Raw genomic sequence first — 10,043 nt, 5'->3', positions numbered from 1 at the left:
CACCTGGACTTGTTCCTCCGCTTCCTCCTGGGTCTTTCACTGCAGACCAATCAGACTCTCCTACGAGGTAGCCTGAAACAGACAGATAGTAGCTCACAGACCAATAAGAAAACAGTTCAGTACATCAAGAAGAAGCTCAGCAAGAATTTGTCTGCAGAGAAAAGCATCAATCTGTTCCACTGTCTGAATGAACTGAATGATCGTTCTCTAGTGGAGGAGATCCAACAGTCCCTGAGATCAGGAAGTCTCTCCACAGATAAACTGTCTCCTGCTCAGTGGTCAGCTCTGGTCTTTGTCTTGCTGTCATCAGAAAAATATTTGGATGTGTTTGACCTGAAGAAATACTCTGCTTCAGAGGAGGCTCTTCTGAGGCTTCTGCCAGTGGTCAAAGCCTCCAACAAAGCTCTGTAAGTCAATATGTAATCCAACCTTCGCTTTAAAACGTTTGTTATAGACAGCCACCATAATGACTGAAACCAGCCCACTGAAGGAACATTGGGCTGGGAGGTCACCTTCATTATAATTTTGCAAATTATCATGACCAATGATCAACAATTATGAAGTTAGAAAACAAAAATCTAGAGGCCAAAATTAGAAGAATATGCCATATTTAAAATATCTGCATTGATGCTTATCTAGCCCCCTTCAATTTGTGTTTGCTTTTGTTTTGAATCACAAATGCTGCAATAAGTCTCAAAGTCTCAAACACTATAGTATGAGTGTGCTTTTGTGTACTGAGTCAATAAAACAATATCTACCAGCTCCTCACTGATTCCTACTGAGAAATATTTTTATGTGTTTGTTTGTTTTTTTTAAATTGTACAGAGTTAATGCATAGCATGTATTAAATCATAAGTCTCTTTGTTGATTTTATTTTAATTTCCTTACTTTTTTTCAGACTCAGTCACTGTAACCTCTCAGAGAGAAGCTGTGAAGCTCTGTCCTCAGTTCTCAGCTCTCAAGCCTCCTGTCTGAGGGTGCTGGACCTGAATGATAACAACCTGCAAGATTCAGGAGTGAAGCTTCTGTCTACTGGGGTGAACAGTCCATACTGCAAACTGGAAATTCTGCGGTCAGATCAAGTGATATTAGGGGTTTTTTTTTTCATCAATTGGCAAAAAACTCTGATAAGTAAACTTCATTCATATGTGTTTGTACTTTTAGTATTTCAGTCCAAGTCAGAGTAAACTGTCACATTTCTGTCTTCTTTAAGATAAGGCAATGAGGATTCCAGCAAGTCCTGAAAAAGTATTAAATACTGCCAAATCCAATAGCTTCTAACTGCACCATCAATAGACTTTAACACAAGTGTTTTTTGTCTTCCCGTTCAACAATTTTCAGGCTGAATGTCTGTAACCTGTCAGAGAGAAGCTGTGAAACACTGTCCTCAGTTCTCAGCTCCGAGTCCTGTAGTCTGAGAGAGTTGGACCTGAGTAACAACAACATAAAGGAGTCAGGACTGCAGCTTCTTTCTGCTGCAGTGGAGAGTCCATACTGTACACTGGAAATTCTCAGGTCAGGATTTAGTCTTTTCCACTGAAAACTATTTAAAACACATATTATATCAATGGATAAATAGCTTACTCACCTATGACTTTAATTTCAGACATAAAGCTGAAAGTCCTGTTTTTTTTTACAATTTTGACACCTAATAATGTCAATACAACAGAATATACATTTTCAAGTTCAGTCTACTTTAGTTCAGTATATTGTTTTAGACCTAATGAGGCACCGTGTGCTCTCTAACATTCTCTCTGAGATATAACTCTACTATCAAATGCAGATAATTTCTCATGAGATTTTAACATATGTGAATGTAAAGTTTGTCAGAAAAATATTCCAAAAATCCAGATTTAAGTGGTTTCAAATGGCTTTGCTGTACAGTCTTGGCCCAAAGTTTAGAGAATGTCACAAATATTGGTTTTCACAAAGTTTGCTGCTTCGGTTTTTATGATGGCAATTTGCGTATACTCCAGAATGTTATGAAGTGTGATCAGATGGCATGCAAAGTCCTTCTCTACCATGAAAATGAACTTAATCCCAAAAAACCCATTTCCACCGCACTTCTTTGCTGCCATAAAACAACCTGCTGATATCATTTCAATAATCATAGAACAGCAGACTGGGGTCATTAAAATGAGGGTGATACATGAAATCATTGTTATTCCTGTTAACCATGGTTACCTGCAAGGAAATGTATTCCATCATTGTGTTTTATAAAAAGGGCTTCATAGCCAAGGATGTTTTTGCTACTAAGATTGCACCTGAATCAACAATTTATCCAATCATCAAGAACTTCAAGGAAAGAGGTTCAATTGTTGTGAATTGTTGCTTCAGGGTGCCCAAGAAAGTCCAGCAGGTGCCAGGACCATATCCTAAAAGATGAGTTAGCTGCAGGATCAGGGTTCTACCAGTGCAAAGCTTGCTCGGGAATGGCAGGGGGCAGGTGTAAGTGCATCTGAATGCACAGTGAGGTGAAGACGGTGTCAAGAAGTGTCAAGAAGGGCAGCTAAAAAGCATCAGGTACAAACTGATATTCTGCAAAAAAGTACAGCATGTCGACTGCTGAAGACTGGGATAAAAGTCATTTTCTCTGATGAAGCCCCTTTCCGATTGTTTGGGGCATCTGGAAAAAGGATTTTCTGGAGAAGAAACGGTGAGCGCTACCATCAGTCCCGTCCCATGCCAACAGTAAAGCATACTGAGACCATTCATGTGTGGGGCTGCTTCTCATCCAAGGGAGTGGGCTGCCTCACAATGTTGCCAAAGAACACAGCCATGAATAAGCAAACATCCTCCAACAGCAACTTCTTCCAACCATCCAAGAACAATTTGTGAATATTTTGTATTGACCAAATTTTGTATAGAGCCGTTTCTAGGATCATGTGAGTACCATGCCATAAGTACCAAGTAATAACTAAGTGGCTGGGGGAACAAGTTATTAAAACTTTGGGTCCATGGCCAGGAAACTCCCCAGAACCAAATTTAATTGAGAGTTTGTGGTCAATCCTAAAAAGGCAGGAGGACAAACAAAAATGACTAATTCTGACAAACTCCAAGCATTGATTATGAAAGAATTGGCTGCCATTAGTCACGATTTGGCCCAAAAATTGATTGACAGTATGGCAGGGCTAATTGCAGAGGTCTTAAAAAAGAAGGACCAACACTGCAAATACTATCTCTTTGCATGAATGTGATGTAAGTCTCAATAAAAGCATTTGAAACTTATGAAGTGCTTGTATTTAAACTTCAGTACATCACAGAAACAACTGACCAAAAGATCTAAAAACGCAGAGGCAGCAAACTTTTTGAAAAAACTCAAAGCTGTTAGGTCAATCTGCTTCCTGGATTAGAGCCAGTGACACCCAGCTACACACCATTTGCAAGATTTGTGAATTGTTAAGTGGTTATATAAAGAAAGTTGATTTAAATTGAATCTGATCATTCATGAAAACCACCAACATCAATGACCAGTGACTCGGGTCATGGAAATTATAATTCTAAGTAATTTTTCAATCTCACTCCACAAGGTGCTGATATCTGTACTCTGAACACCAGTATTTTGAAATCAAATTTGCTACTTATCCAGTTTCTATCTTGTGCAAAGAACATAGATGTATAGAAACTCTCTAACTCAACAGTATGAGCTATGTTGACTGATAACAGTCTGTTTAAGCTTTCAAGATGAACAAAAGAGGAATATAAAGATAATGAAGGTCATTGTTTTAATCAGTCATATTTCATTCAATACAGTGGTGTACTGACAGATCCAGGATCAGTCCAAATCATCAGCAGTTTGATCCACAAATGGATTGAAGTATATTTGTGAAAATGTTAGGCTGTTTCTTTAACAGTGTCTAACAGTGTGTGTATGAGAGCCATGTAATGTCCATGTGTGCATGCTGACTGTGCTGCTCTGACCCCTTCTCCTTTCAGGGTGGAGCCTGTTGGAGTCCGATGGTTGAGACCAGGTCTGAGGAAGTGTAAGTGTGTTTTTAATGGGATTCATGAAAACAAAGCAGCACACATTCAACCATCTTAATCATGTCAGGAGTCATCATCAAAGTGTCAATCAATGAACAGATGATGGATCAATAACTGCAGCTGGATTGTGTTTGTTCTCTCCATCAGATTCCTGTCAACTCACAATCGACACAAACACAGTGAACACAAAGCTCCAACTGTCTGACAACAACAGGAAGGTGACACGTGTGGAGGAGGTTCAGTCATATCCTGATCATCCAGACAGATTTGATGTTTATGAACAGCTGCTGTGTAGAAATAGTCTGACTGGTCGCTGTTACTGGGAGGTCGAGTGGAGAGGATATGTTTATATATCAGTGAGTTACAGAAGCATCAGAAGGAAAGGAGGAAGTGATGACTGTTGGCTTGGAGGGAATGATCAGTCCTGGAGTCTGTACTGCTCTGATGGTGGTCCTCATTCTGTCAGACACAACATGATAAAAACATCCATCTCCTCCTCCTCCTCCTCCTCCTCTGTCTCTAACAGAGTAGCAGTGTATGTGGACTGCCCTGCTGGCACTCTGTCCTTCTACAGAGTCTCCTCTGACACTCTGATCCACCTCCACACCTTCAACACCACATTCACTCAAACTCTTTATCCTGGGTTTTATTTCTGCTCTCCTTTTTCCACAGTCTGTCTGTGCTGAGTTGAGTGTAAAGAGTGTCCTCCTGTTAGAGAAACACTCTGATTGTTGAACAGATAGTTCAGTCTGTACATGTCTGTTTGCACTAGAATTAACTTTTATAGTTCTTGCAAACAGTCCCAACTTCAATGTTTGGAAAATCAGAAAGATGACGGAAATGAGAAAATATTCCTGATAGCACACTCTGGGGAGGAGAAAGCTTGTTTCACCAAATACCATGTCCTCCCTCTGATTACATACATGATGCTGTTTCAGCTGCTCAATAATTCCGTGCACATTGAGACTCATGTCTAATCAATCTAGTGAGAAAACAGTGCTGTGTTTGTTGTGATGAGCACACAGTTTTTGTTTTTTGCCAGCCTTGGAAAAAAAGTGTCAGAGTTTGAATGTGTTTGAAGCTTTCTCTGAGTTGGTGTCATCAGATTTGTTCTACATGCTCAAACAAAGCTAGATGCTGCTATGACTTTAGCTTTGATTGGTCTTCACTGTCCTCAGCTACAATGTTAATGATGGGGATTTGTTTTCTTTTATACATTATACATCTGTTTGAAATAAATAGAAGCGGAAGCATCAAAAACATTAATTCAGTCATTCAAAGGACCAGCCCAGATGACTATAGTTAGTAAATATGAGGATCCTGCCCCTCCCCTGCCTAGAAGCCACCTGTCCAAACTGGTTTGAAGCCTGCTTCAGAGCAGCATTTACAAACATGTGCGCTTCAGAAGTTTGACATAGTGTGGAAACGTCCATGTGGAGCGTCCTATCCCTTTTTTGTGTTTCCTTACTTCTCTAAGTTCCTCTTTTCTGAACCTGGTGTCCCAGATGATCATCTCTGTGTGATCCTCCATGTGAAGGTGATGGAAGCAGTCTGTAATGTTTGAGCTGCTTTCACTTCATCTTTTCATTCACCTTTTCACTGCTGCACTCACTTCAACCCAGAAGTCGCCTGACACTTTCTCCTTATCACACCTCCTGTACTCACCCTGCTCACTCTTCCCCACCCCCAACAACAGCATCCAATACACACCAGGTTAGGAGGGAATGGAGGAGGATTAAAGCCAGGAAAGCTGCAGGTCCAGATGGCATCAGCTCAAGGGTCGTCAGGTCCTGCGCAGACCAAATGTGTGGGGTGATGGAGCGCATCTTCAATCTTAGCCTGAGGCTGGGGAGAGTCCCACAGCTCTGGAAAACCTCCTGTATCATACCAGTGCCAAAGACTTCATGCCCCAAGGACCTCAACAGCTATAGTCCGGTGGCTCTGACATCCTGATGAAGACCCTGGAGCGGTTGGTCCTGGCTGAGCTTCGGCATCTCATGAGCTCATCACTGGACCCACTTCAGTTTTGCCTACCAGCCTGGCATTCGAGCAGATGATGCCGTCATTCACCTCCTACATCATTCCCTCTCTCACCTGGAGACCGCTGGGAGCACTGTGAGAATCATGTTCTTTGATTTCTCCAGTGCTTTTAACACCATTCTGCCCACGGTCCTATAGGACAAGCTGGAGAACTCTGGAGTGGACCATCACCTCACAGCATGGATTCTGGACTACCTCACCGACCGACCACAATATGTGAGAACTCATGGGCTGTGTGTCGGACAGGGTCGTCTGCAGTACGGGGGCCCCACAGAAAACGGTTCCGGCACCATTCCTCTTCACCATCTACACTGCAGACGTCTCCCACAACTCCACCCAATGCATCCTGTAGAAGTGCTCTGACAACTCTGCAATACTTGGCCTCATCACTGAGAGGACTGACCCAAGGCTTTGTGGACTGGTGCCAGCTGAACTACCTCCAGATCAATGCCAGTAAAACCAAGGAGCTGGTGGTAGACTTCCACAGGCACAAACATCCTCCACTGCAAACACTAAACATCCAAGGTATGGACATTGAGGCTGTAGAAAGCTACATATCTTTGGAGTGTGGTCTCAAAAATATAGAGCTAGAGGGACAGGCCCACCTGAAGGGGAAAACACAACTGTGGTCCTTTGCCTTCCAGCCATGCTTTGGATGTCTTTGAGTTGAACTGAACCAAAATGCCAGATAGTTGCTTTGCTATCTGATGCACTAATCAGCATTTATTCATTTATTATTTATTATTGTCAGAAGAGCGTAGAGTATGACAGCAACATGTGAGCACACCTCTCCTAACCCTCCTGTTTTTGGCATCATGCTGTCTCAGCTCAAAACTGCAAAAGTTTTTATATTGTTTTTAAATTGAACTTAATTTGATGCTTTGAGCAGTTACACACAGTACACTTTCATCTGTATTTTACATTTCCCAGCATGTCTTCATTATCTGTCTGTCTACAAACACACTGATTTCAGTGGTTTTAGCTCAATGTTTCTCTCACACTGGTACAAATTAGTAAACATAGTAAAAGCTTTTAATTTTTTTATATTTTACAGTTTTTACACAACTAAGCAGCATAACTTGATCAACATAATTTATGGATCTTCGGATCCACATTATGTCAGCAGCTGTTCTCCACCATGAACTATGTTAAAAACAAACACACTCACGCCTCACAGATGACAGCTTACAGTCCTGCGTAAAGATGAAAGTGACTTCGTACAGCCCCCATTTGCAGACGCTGTGTGCATATGGGATATGCGCAGAGGTTCAGGAGCAGAAGTCCCATTGTAAACATATCACGACAGACCCGACGGTGTTTGCTTGAACACGCTTTTCAGCTTCTCTTTATTGACCACTTTTCACACACGGTTGCTGTACGCATACAGCCAGCTGTAGCTTTGCAGCTCACAGCCCGACACACACCAACAACAACACAACAGCAGATAGCACAGACGTTAAGTCGGCGAGGCGTGATTGCGGGAGCCGCTTAGGTGTGTCCCCTGCAGCGGCGCTGCAGACCACGCCCCGCCACACACATAAACCAGGTAAAATGCAAATTTAGGTAGAATTTTGCAAATATCTATTTTTCATCTTTTAGCAGCATAGAGCTTTTTTTCCTATTATTTTTAAAAAGTCAGGTCAAGGCTCTAAAAGCCCAAAGGCGATATAAGGGTGGCGGCTCACAACAGTTTTTGTTTGCTACATGGATCATTTTAGTTCAGCTGGGTGTCTTTGCTTTGTTATATTTCTTTAAGAGTTCAAAATGTGTTAATTTCATATATAAAATGTAATTTTCTATAAAGCACTTCATGGATTTCATAAGCAGCACACCTTAGTTGTCCAAACAAAGCATAAAGGTAAAAAACAATATATACAGTGTTATCTTCATTTTAGATGTCAAAAAGTATTTGCGGCTCCCAGTGTTTTCTTTTGCGTGGAAACCGGGTCCAAATGGCTCTTTGGGTGTTAAAGGTTGCTGACCCCTGACTTAGCCTGAAATGTGCTGGCTGGAGAAACTGGAGCTACTGAAGTAAACATGTTACTGTGAGACCAAAGAACAAACCACTAAGGAACAAAACACTTTGCCCTGAATTATTCACAAATCACATAAAAATGAGAGGAAAAAATGCAAATGGACAAAACAGCAATTAGTTTCATGTTTACTAAGTTAAAAAAAACAAAGCATAAAGATTAGTGTGACATTTTAAACAGATTCTCAGCTAAAAACATTTTATTCTAAATTCTAAGTATTTATTTATCTGCATTCAATCAAAAAAAATTTATCTCTGTGTCTAAAAAGAATCAAAACTAACTTTCCACAGCAGCTGGTCGATCAGATACTGTAGAGCTGTAATCTCTTACTCTGCTGAGACAGAAGCTCTCTCTGAGATGTACTAACAGTGATCGAGTTTCTATCAATAATTTTGTTTTACACACCATAATGAGACCAGTATTAAAGCTCCTCCAAATTATATTCCAAGACAGTGTTTGATTCTTTTTCTTTAAACACTAAAGTCCAGCGTTCATAAACTCTGTGTCTTTGGTTCACGTGTAAAATCTGTTTCTCTTTCTTCTTTCTTTCATCCAAGAAACATTTTTTTAAAGTGCCGAAACGAGAGAATTAACACACACACTTCAATGTTTTCATTTAAAATTCTTGCTCTCACATAGAGATCGCTAACAGGCAGCTAAGGTCAGCTGACTCTGTGGACTCTTTTAATAAGCAGTTTAAAACCTCACAGCTTAGATTACTGATGATGTTCACTGTGTAAAAAAGCCTTTTAAACTTTACATCAGTCGTCTGGATCTGTTCTCTGGTCAGAAACTGTGACAGCTGCTCCAAATGTAGAAGCTTAAAGGCCACATTGTTATTGAATTATAATTCATTAATATGTGTGTCACTTTAATGTTGCATCTGAACATAACCCACTTTGCTGATATACTCTGCTCTTAATCCTGCACTGAAATATGAGGATTGTGTGTTTATTAAAAAGAAAGATCAGCGTGGAGTCACTGACAGAAAAGCAGCAAAAAACAGCCTGTTAACTTATATTTTGATATATTTATTTCAGAAATGATTCCTAAGAAAAAGGAGAAAATAGAAACACAATCAAAGCAGTAAAGTCCATATTATGAAGTGTAAGCTGCATTACCACAACTTTAAATGCCTATATATGTAATTTATAGCAATAATAATAATAATAATAATAATGGTGAAAACCACAGCATGTGTGTGTCTCAGCTGGAAGCCGCTCTCCTCTCCTGGTTTTCTGTATCACACAGACCACAACAACACAAAGCATCACCTGCAGACTCCTGAGCAGGATCCACCTGACTCTGTAGGAGGTGGAGTAAACCCCAAAGGGCTCTCTGTAGATCACAACTGTTTTTTCTGCTGACAAACAATGAAAAAAGTAAGAATAAACACACCAGTACTCTCCTGCATCATAGTTAGGCATTAGAGATTACCAGGCTGTCATTGGAGCGAGTGATTTTGCTTTGATCGCCAAACTTCTCACTGTACAAATATTGCCTTCTTTTGGATCGACTTCATTAACCAACTGGAAACATGGCAGTTATTCCCTCAGCAGTGCATCTGACAGTGACTTCATCTCCCTCTGAGAAGACCTCTACTGCAGCTGGACCAGATTTGGGGCACTCGTACTCTTGTTTCATGGTTTGATCTGCCCAGCTGTACCAACCTGAATCTAACGTCAGTGATGGAAACACCAGCGAGTAGTTTTGACTGACTTGCTTTGATACAAAGCGATGGCCCATCTTCTCCCAAGGCGGTAGCTGTTCATGACTGAAGGGACACAGCAGCACAGCTGTCTCTCTCTCTGAGTGATGGACGGACTTTGTTTTTTTGGTCAAATCTGTCACTGCTCACACACTGCTGATGGTTCATCACCAGGCAAATGTAAAATGTTTGTGATGTGTTAAATACATGCAGAAGTGATGTGTTTTTCACCTCCAAGAAACTTTCTTTTAAACTCTTCAATTAAAACATATTTGAGT

At 40.8% G+C, this 10,043-nt stretch overlaps 1 long non-coding RNA gene across 2 annotated transcripts; it reads left to right on the top strand.

The window, feature by feature from the left end:
* The first annotated feature begins 347 nt into the window (after positions 1–347).
* On the top strand, positions 348–3,983 carry LOC109201580 (uncharacterized). Of its 2 annotated transcripts, none has more exons than XR_002061629.2 (3): positions 348–407; positions 899–1,515; positions 3,937–3,983. It is a non-coding gene; the product is annotated as an uncharacterized LOC109201580 (long non-coding RNA). The 2 variants fall into 2 exon arrangements; XR_002061630.2 differs by lacking the exon at positions 3,937–3,983 and adding an exon at positions 2,338–3,876.
* The last annotated feature ends 6,060 nt before the right edge of the window (positions 3,984–10,043 follow it).

The sequence above is a fragment of the Oreochromis niloticus genome, unplaced genomic scaffold, assembly GCF_001858045.2.
Source record: "Oreochromis niloticus isolate F11D_XX unplaced genomic scaffold, O_niloticus_UMD_NMBU tig00000606_pilon, whole genome shotgun sequence".
Classification (NCBI taxonomy): Eukaryota; Metazoa; Chordata; class Actinopteri; order Cichliformes; family Cichlidae; genus Oreochromis; species Oreochromis niloticus.
The sequence above is the reverse complement of the archived record's forward strand: the minus strand, read 5'-3'. Positions and strand labels throughout refer to the sequence as shown.